This window comes from Puma concolor, chromosome A1, assembly GCF_028749965.1.
Source record: "Puma concolor isolate L17-30 chromosome A1, mPumCon1.1.hap2, whole genome shotgun sequence".
Classification (NCBI taxonomy): domain Eukaryota; kingdom Metazoa; phylum Chordata; class Mammalia; order Carnivora; family Felidae; genus Puma; species Puma concolor.
In genome coordinates this window covers 136,674,287-136,684,842 of record NC_141667.1, presented here as the reverse complement: position 1 = coordinate 136,684,842, position 10,556 = coordinate 136,674,287, and positions in this window count along the sequence as shown.

Below are 10,556 nucleotides of genomic sequence, written 5' to 3'. Positions count from 1 at the left end.
TGCTTTCTGTGAGCAGGAATAAAACGAAATCCCTCAAGGAGGAAAGGAGGCAGTACGATCATGAAAAAGGCATCATTAAACGTGCAGAGGCCAAAAAATACAAATGGGCAAGGAGGCTGGGAGGCCCTCAGCTTACCTGAACTCACAGAAAATACTAGAATGATTTCTCATTTACTTGGCAGCTAAGGGGAATGGCAGAGGGAGGCCGAGGCGAGAAAACGTCCTATCTTTGTCTGACTCTTTGCATGGAGCAAACTGTGAGAATAAAAATTCATAGAGTCACCAGATGAAGAGTCTACAGCCCAGAAGCTGTAGAAAATGTCCTGAAACTTTTCCTTTAAAGGTTCTTTTCCATCTCAAGAGGTTAAAATCATTTGATCACTCTGCTTTGGGTATCTGGAGTCACAATTTAAAGCACCGGGGAGGGCACCTGGTGGCTCAGTAGTTAAGCATCTGACTTCTGCTCAGGCCAGGATCTCACAGTTGGTGAGCTGGAGCCCAGCCTGGGGCGAGTTCAAGCCCCACTTCAGGTGAACATGAGCCCCCCCCCCACCCCCACGGAGTAAAACACGAGCCCCAGGTGAGCCCCACTTCTCTTTCTCTCTGCCCCTTGTGGGATTCTCTCTCTCTCTCTGCCCCTTGCTCACTGTGCCTCTCTCAATCACTCCATCAATCGGTAAAACGAAACAAACCACTGGGGAAATACTGCAATGATTACGCCTAATTTTTTAAGTTGGAACAGATTACTTCAGGGCAAGGAAAAAAAAATCTTCATTGAATCTTGCTTATTTTTAAAATAGTTTGTTAAGACTTCAAAATTAAAGCTGTTAATACTGAGGGATGTGGTCTAACACAAACACCTGATTCTCCAAGTTGCAGTGTGAAATACAACAAGATGCATCCCTGGGACGCTGTCCCCCTCCTTCTAGCCCTAGGAAAGATAAGGCAATGTGGCACTTAGGCTATGAAAAAGAACACAGGTCAAGCTTCGCTCGCACACACTGTTGGAGAGAGTGAGCAAAGCTCACCTTCCTAGCTCACGGCTGCATGTCCTCAGGTGGCAGCACACTCAGTCCCCTCCGGGGATTTTCACAGCTGAAAACCAAACAAGTCCTCAGGTGGCAGCACACTCAGTCCCCTCGGGGGATTTTCACAGCTGAAAACCAAACAAGTGACGAGATCACCAGCTCAAACCAGGTCAAATGTGGACACACTCAGTTCTGTGGCTATTTGGCTCCCAGCAATCCAAGATCAGACAAGTTCAAGCCATGTTTTTTGGGCCCCTGTCAAAAGTCCCCTGCTAGGACTTCCTCAAAGGGACTGGGCACCATCAGAGGCCGCTCTGGAGATGCTACGATTCCATGGCCCAGCCTAAGGTGTTTCTCTCCATCCACCTGAGACACACTCATCTTCTTCTCCATCTCTCCAGACAGGTGGCTACTCTGAAACCCAGGACCTGTCAAATAGGGGCCTACTCCCCTGGACCGTATCTGCAAAAGGAATGACCTTTTAATCAGGGTGACCCCTATGGATCAACAACTGTGACCTCGTCTTAACAAAATCCCTGCCCCTGGAACGGCCCAGGCTTACACCACTTCCACACAGAACGCAGGGAGCTCTATCCCTCCTATCGATACCATCGGTCTGTTAGACTTTGCACAGAAAATTTTCTTATGTGAAATTGCATTTGTATCTTATGGGAGTGTTGGGAAGAGAAGCATGGAAGGAGGATCAGGCCCAATTTACGGAGGAAGATAGTGAGTCTTAGAAGAGATATGGCTTTCCCAGCGTCACATGGCCCAGAGCTGGCAATCGAATCCAACCCTTGTGACAACCCCCAGTGTGAAGGATTAAGAATCCACTGAGCCAGAGAGTAGAAAACGGAGCAGAGAGGCCTCACTGGTGGAAGCTTACGTCCTGGTTCCTGGGTTCTCATTTCCCCCTTTTGTACCAGCACCACCTTTCCCCAGGATTTTCTCCTTCCTTTTAGCCCGTTGTTTCCACAGGGCTTCCCACCTACCTCTGCCAACCCTGCCTCCCCCGTCCCATCTGCCCAAATTTCTCTGTTCCACCTCCTCCCACTCTTCCCTAACCAACTTCAAAAGTTCCCTAATTAGCTGCTTTGGGAGCTCACTACCTCTCTTTTTTGCTAAGGGATGAAGGCAGAATCCAAATACATTCTTAACTGGCAGATTACCCACATAAAGAAGCAACACGACATGTGACGGAGAATATCCCAGACAATTCCAGAGGAGAATGTTTGTTAATAAATACAGCTTTGGAAACTGTTAATTTCCCGATAACTCTTCTATCATCTCTCAACATAATGCAACACCCAAGTTTTGACTGGATACGTGGCTCCCAAGAAGGAAGCTTTGGGGGTGCCTGGCTGGCTCAGTCGACAGAGCATGCAACTTTTGATTTTGCAGTCATGAGTTCCAGTCCAACGTTGGGGGTAGAGATTGCTTTAAAAAAAGAAAAAAGTGGGGCACCCGGGTGGCTCAGTGGGGTTAAGTGTCTGAATCTTGGCTTCAGCTCAGGTCGTGATCTCATGGTTCGTGAGTTCAAGCCCTGCACTGGGCTCTGCGCTGGCAGTGCAGAATTTGCTGGGGATTCTCTCGCTCTCAAAATAAATAAACATTAAAGAAAAAAGAATTAAGGTTTGTTTCTCAAACTCTCATGGGTTGTGTATACTGTGTGATTAAGTTCTGCCTCTGTAATGTGAGTGGAGGTAACATGTGTCGCTTCTGGGTCACACCCTCCAGTGGAAGAGTGCCTTCCCCTGACTACCTATGAGCTGAAATGTGTGATGGCACTGAGCCATCTCTCACTACGTGGAACAACACAGAAGCCTAAGGCCTGGACACCATGGGTCACTGATCCATCCTGGACTATTTACACCTGAACTGTTAAAGGAGAGAAACAAATTTGTTTTGCCTTTTTTCTTTGTAGTATCTGTTCAAGTAGCTAACGTAATATCCTAAGTAATGCCAGCTCCCTGACTTCAGTCTAGAAACTGCTTCACTCTTGGCAGAAAAACTGTCCTTAGCCAAGAAGGGCTCTTTGAGATACGCCTAATTCATGAGACACGAAAGAATAAAGCCACTGAGCCCTTGGGCTGGAAAATGTGTGAAGCTGGGTAAGGTCTGAGCTGTGGCCAAGCATGGCTAATTAAAGTCCACCACCTCCACTGTAAGAAATGTTAATTCGATTTTTATAAAAGCTAAACCCCAAACAGAAAAGGCACCAAGGCCAGTTATGGGCCATCAGGCACCAGTTTTTTGTTTTGTTTTTTTTTTTTAACTTTTATTTCAATGTTTGTTTTGAGAGAGAAAGAGGTGAACACAGGCGGGGGAGGGGCAGAAACAGGAGAGAGAAAATCCCAAGCAGGCTCTGCACTGTCAGCACAGAACGCAACGGGCAGCTCGATCCCACAAACCGGGAGACCGTGACCTGAGCTGCAATCAAGAGTCAGACGGTTGACAGACTGAGCCGCCCAGGTGCGCCACACCTCCCGCCCCTATTAGGCACCAGCTTTGTGACTGCAGATGTGGTCCAGCCCATTCACTTCACACACAAGAGCTAGGGCCAGAGAGGTCAGATGATTTCTCACACGGCCTTCAGCCCACTAGAAGCCGAGCTGTGCCTAGGACACAGGTGTTCCACATCCCAGATTAGTGTCTCCCTGTCCACCCAGCTGAAGCCCCAGGCATCTGTGCTCTGTGACTGGCAGGCAGGCAGGCAACGTGAGGGGCACTCAAACACCATTGGGAATCTGACCTAAAACTGTGCAGCTCCTCTTTAGTGCCTCTCTTCCTCAACAGTGCAGTCCTAAAGCCATTAGATGGGTAAGAAGGACGTCCCCATGCAGAAGAAAGTGTGGGTGGAGATCAGAGCTTGACGTGGGGGAGGAAGACGGCCATGTTGGGGGTGAGCCCAGCACCCTGAGAACCAGAGTGAGGTGAGCAGGGTGTTCTCGGGAGGATGGGAGATTGGTTAAACTGACGAGAACAAGCCACAAGGGTCCTGGGAGGCAGGTTTCTGACTAGGAGAGACAAGAGAAGCAAATCCTGGAAGGCAAAAACTAGAACAGGCACTGTGATGTTGAACTGGACATGAAGTTCTGATGTGGCCTCATGGTTGTCCATAAATGCAGAAAGGTTATATAAGTACAGATGTACTTGTATGTGCATGTTATTTCCCAACTCTGTCCACTCTGAACTCCCAGGAGCACTGACATCTTCACGCTGACACGCCTTGGCGTCTAAACAAGATTCTTGACTAAGAGGCATCAGAGCTCTTCAGAGAAAATGGCTGATTCCAGGGCCGGTACAGGTAGGTCCAAGAAGGACCTGAGACGTCTTTCCCCAAAAAGGAAGGAAGGGCTCAAAGAGTGAGAACACATCAAAAGTAGCCAGTTTCACAGGAATCCTGCTGGCCAAATCAGGTATCAAAATTTATTGGGAGCATGTAACTTACTGGGAAAAATAGGGAAACCTAAGTACAAATAGAAATAAGTAAAGAAATGAAAAATTTGAGGGAAAACAGGCCACGTAGGTAGTTTCAAAGTTTCTCCCCACAAAAGATCTTCATTTACAAAGGGGGCAAGAAATGCTTTACATGGAGAAAGCTGGCTGACACCACCCTAAGAGGGAGATAGACATTAACGTCCTCAGTAATAGACAAATTGCAACCAGGCACCACCTGAGAAGATGCTGCGAGAGAAACACAGCATCACCCATGACTGTACTTAAGACACAAAATCTGAATCTACTCAAGAGGAAACACCGAGTTGAGGGGCATTCTAGCAAGTCAGTGGCCTGCAATTTCAGAAGTGCCAAGGTCATGAGAGTCAAGAAAAAACTGAAGACAAAATGTCCTTTGGGATAAAGGACATTACTATTACAAGGGGCAAAAGTTGGATGGGAGCTGACAATAAGAAGTAATGTATCTGTAACTCCCTGATTTTGATCACTTATTACAGATATGTAGGAAAATGTCCTTGTTTGTGGGAAATATGCATGCAAGTATTTGGGACGATGGGAGATGAGGTCAACAACATACTCTCAAATACTTAATGGGAAACAAGTTCTTTACACTGTATTTGCCATTTTTAAGTTTGTTATTATACCAAAATAAAAAATATAGAACTGTACAGAAGAAAAAATGAATGGAGAGCAATTAAAAGAGAGGTAGGCAGGAAGAGTCCTGCAAAAACTTGCTAATTTTAGAGGCACCTGGGTGGCTTAGTCAGTTGAGCAACTGATTCTTGGTTTTGGCTCAGGTCATGATCTCAAGGTTCTTGAGTTTGAGCCCACATCACAGCTGTCAGCAGAGCCTGCTTGGGATTCTCTCTCTCCTTCTCTGGCCCTCCCCTGCTCACTCACTCTCTGTCTCTCAAAATAAATAAACTTAAAAAAATTATTTAAAAAAACACTCCCTAATTTTAGGTGATTTGTCACCAGAGTACTAACTAGGGAGCCAGACTGCTTTGGTTCACATTTCAGCCCCATTGCTTATCAGCTGGTTCACTTGGAGAAAATTTACTTAACTTCTCTGTACCTCAGTTTCCTCATTAATAAACTGAGGATTATCATAGTACCTACTTCACACCTTGTTAGGAGAATTAAGTGGGTTTACATTTGTTAAGTGCTTTGGAAAGTGCCTGGAACATAGGAAGTACCATAAAAGTGTAAGTAAAACAAATACAATATCCCCCGGGGTTGCTCAAACTGAGGGAAACTCACACATACACCAGGGAGGGGAGTGGATGGAAAATAAAACAACTTAATAACATTTCTTAATTTAAAACAAAAGACACTAATCTGCAATTACAGTCAAACACTGTTTTTTTTCTCTGACATTCTGGGGCTTAGGTTTTTCCCCAATCGAGTAATCAACTGAAGCTCAGGTGATCTGTACAGTTAGCAGACCAGAGGTAGGAAAAGGGGGTTACCAAGGGTGCTGGAATGTAAAACAGCCCATAAAAGTGGAGCATGGTGCTTACCACGTCTGTGTGCTGAGCAGAACACCTTTTCCATGGTGACCTAGACACCACAGGCAACACAACTCATGTCCCTGCCAAAATGAGGCGCTTGTTCTGACCAACACTGCCACCTACAGCTCAACACCATAAAGACAACTCAATAGTATCCCAAACTTTAGAATTGCTGGGCTTTTGAAAAAGACCTTCAACAGCCCAGAGCAAATGTAGAACAGTTAAAGGATCTGAGTTTCCATTTCCAAACGTAATCTACCTCCTTAGAAAGCAACAGCCTAGGGGCACCTGGGCGGCTCAGTCAGTAAGCATCCAACTTCGGCTCCAGTCATGTCATGATCTCCCGGTTCGTCAGTTCAAGCCTCACGTCAGGGCTCTGTGCTGACATCTCAGAGCGTGAAGCCTGCTTCAGATTCTGTGTCTCCCTCTCTCTCTGCCCCTCCCCCACTTGTGTTCTGTCTCTGTCAAAAATAAACAAACATTAAAAAAAAAAAAAGACAATGGGCAGGTAAAATACTTCACAAATGATCCAGCTAGGCCCACTGCCTGCTGCTTCAAGATTTTTATTTTCATTGGGGTGCCTGGGTGGCTCAGTCGGTTAAGCATCCGACTCTCGGTTTCAGCTCAGGTCATGATCTCACAGCTTGTGGGTTCGAGCCCCACAATGGGCTCCGTGCTGGTTGTGTATACACAACCACATATATACACCAATCAATGAATCAGTTTATACTACCTACAAACAGATCTTGGTAACCACAAGAATGCACTGTATTACACAAGGCATCAGTGGGGAAAGGGAAATTCATTTCATCAAATTTGGAGCTGGGAAAATCAATTCAGATCAAATCATAACATATATCCAAAGGTCAAATGGACTAAAGATCAACAGGTCAATACCACAAAACACTTATGGGCCTTTCCAATACAAAAATAAAATGAAGCAATCTGTATTTTAAATCCAGAACCCTACGCCAAATCTTCCATTCCAACTACGAACAAAGCCCTTTCCTCTAGAAGACTTTGCAAAAACTACCTTCAAATCACCATACTCGGGAAGTTTCTGCAGGATGTGCCCCACCAAAACTACTGTATAATCAATGCCATCAGAAGGAATGCATAGGAGCCAGGAAACAAGAGTCTCTATATCAAAGAGCGGCAAAGGGATACCCACAGATGTCACTTGCAAGCTAGCCCAGGGCGGCCAGTCTAATTGAAGCAGAGGACAAAGAGCACTGGGAGAGCTGATTCCAGGAAAAATAAAAAACAGCTACCTGAGTAACTGGCAAATATTAATAGGCATGTGACACAACTCAGGCATTTGGAAATCATTAGTAATAGTCCATTTTTATGAAACATCCAGAATAGACAAATCCGTAGAGATGGAAAGCAGACAGGTGGTCGCCAGGGACTGGGGCAGAGGGGAGAAAGGGGAATGACTGCTCAATGGATATGGGGTTTCCTCAGGGGTGATAAAAATGTTCTGGAACCAGACAGTGGTGATGGTTGCACCGATGAGTGAATGTACAAAATGCCACTGAGCTGCACACATTAAAATGGTTAAAATGAAGTTTATGTTAGATTTTACTACACTAAGAAAAAAACATAGAGCCAATTAAGCAATAAGGACAATTATTAACTCCAGGAAAAACAAAAGATAAGTATGCATGACTTTACGGCAGGATTTATTGCCTTTTGCAGTCATAATTACATCATGACTACAGACTTAACCAAATGCTGTGCTATCAACAGAAAAGAGGAATGGGGGGAATAGAAGAGCTGATAAGAAGTTAATCCTAGGGGGCCTGGATGGCTCAGTTAGTAGAGCAGGCAACTCCTGATCTTGGGGGTGCGGGTTCGAGCCTCATGTTGGGTGTAGAGATGACTTAATAAAATCGTAAAAAATAAAAAAGTTACTCCTCACCTATTACACTGAGAACTCTGCAGACAACATCTCAACTGATTTACTGAAAAACAGCAGGAGGATCTTATTACTTAGGAAATGAGGTGGTCAGCAACCCTAGAAAATGTACAGGAGGTCATTCTGGTAAATTGGGGGGCAGTTCAGGAAGTAAGAGGGACAGCCTGTGTTTTAAGCATTCTAGGTTCATTAAATTTTTAACTGTGTACAAGTATTTAAAAAAAAAAAAAAAAGCTTTTAAAAAAAGAAAAAGCAGAGGAAAAATTTATAACCTTTCTCCCATTCAAGTACTAACCAGGCCCAACCCTGCTTAGCTTCTGAGATCAGACGAGATTGAGTGCATTCAGGGCGATATGGCTGTAGACTATAACCTAACTTTCTACACTTAGATTGTTAAAACTATAAGAGATCAACAGATGTGGGGCACCTGGCTGGCTCAGGTGGCAGAGCATGTGACTCTTGATCTCCGAGTTGTTAAGTTCAAGCCCCACGTTGTTTGTAGAGAGTACTGAAAAATAAAATCTTTAAAAAAGAAACCAAGCGGGCACCTGGATGACTCAGTCAGTTAAATGTCTGACTCCTGATTCTGGCTCAGGTCATGATCTCACCGTTTTGAGTTCGAGCACCACACTGGGCTCTGCACTGAGCGTGGAGCCTACTTGGGATTTTCACTCTCTCCCCCCCCACCAAAGTAAAGATTTTTTTTTTTTTAAATCAATAATTTGATTGCATGAAAAGTCCAAAACTTGAGTGCATCAGAATGTGTGAACATTTTCTGGAACTGAAAACTAAATGTCCTGGTACTTAATCTCATCATAAATCCTCGTAAAAACCCGTTAAGGTCAACAAACAGCAGGGAAAAAAAACAAACAGGAGCAGTTACGTTCAAGAGGGGATAAATAGGAAAAGGGGAGAAAGCACAGTCATCACTGCAGATGTCTACACTTAGCAGGCAGATCAAAGAACGTTACAGTGAAGGCAACAGGAGACAGATCTGTGAGTGTTAGGGAAGGGCAGAAGGGCAAGGAGGCACACTCCTCAGTCCCTTCAGCATCCCCAGGGACAACAAATGCCACCAAGAATGATCTGTGGTTACACAATAGGGAAGAGAGGAGTGAAAAAATTGCACCACACTGCCTTTGAGAAAACTGCCCCATCACCACCGCGTGTGGTCTTCATCACGAGTGCGCCCCTCCCCAAAGGAATGCCAGAACAATCGAGCATCCCGACGCCTGCCGGTGGAAGCACAAGAGTCAGGATCGTAGGATCAGCCGTCGGGATGCTCTCTCCCCGGCCTGGAGAAGTACGGCAACACGCCAAGAAACAGGGTTCACAGCAGAGTGGGAGCTGGCACGCTAACCCCACCTCCTGTGTCCACACACAGGCGGGTGGGGAACCGGCAGTGCCACTACATTAGCAGATGCAAGCAGTCATGAGGGGCTCTGTGGAAACGGTGATCACGAAACGCTGCAGGATCGCTAGCACCTGAAAAAATATGACCGTAACAACACACACGGATGGACACCTCCACTTGCTTGCGCCTGGGTGGCTCACTCGGTTAAACATTCGACTCTGGATTTCAGCTCAGGGCATGATCTCACAGTCTGTGGGATCAAGCCCCACATCGGGCTCTGGGTTCCTAGTGCAGAGCCTGCTTGGGATTCTCTCTCCCTCTCTGCCCCTCCTCCTGCTTGCTCTCTCAAATAAACATAAAAAAAAAAAAAAACAAAAAAAAACACTAATAAGCAACTTTTATTTCTTAGGTCAATAAAAAAGAACAAAGGGGGCCAATTTAGGTGCAAAATTTTTTTAATAAGCATTGTGACAAAAACATTTCCTTGTAACTGCTAGAAACATTATGTAGAAAAATTATGAAATGGTTTCAAAAAAAGCTTTCAGAATTCGTTTTACTCGGCTTCTACACCCAAGACGAGGGCTGCCAGTCACCCCAGCATGCTAGGAAATCGGCCACCATGTCATGGCTTTAACAGATGCACAGGAGGATGGAGAGCCTCCTTAAATACCTAACAGAAATTATAAACGTAAAAAACGTTAAGTGAAAACACTGATACAGCCTGTAATTTAGAACATTTGTTTAAAAATAATATGCTGGAAAAACCCAAGATATAAGAAAATATTTCAATCAAAAAATCACCTTGCAGAATTTTACAAAATAATAATGGCCTGTCAGTATATGATTCCTAAAAGTTTATCTCCCTACCTGCATAAGCCTGTTACTGTTTCTTTTGTAATTTTAGGCACTATTGATTTTCCCCTGAAGAACATGAACCGTCCACCTCTTTGATGTACCCGACTTCTTCCGGCCAACAAGCTCTCAAGAGGTACGCATCATCAGCATTTTGCTTAATTAATACTCAAGGTTGACAACAGCATGCATTGGTGAACACCAGTCACAGCTACGCCATCGGACATATTACGAATACCTTTCCCACCCTGATAAATTTATAACTGCCTGGTTTTCTCATTTGCTTATTACTTCTCTGGGTCATAACCCATTCTTTGCCAGTTGTCTAAATCTGTCCATACATCCTGATGCATCAAATTATCTACAAATGTTATCTTCTTGGAAGGCTTCCGCCCAGGTCCAAACTGGCAAGAGAGTACAGACTGCCAAGACGA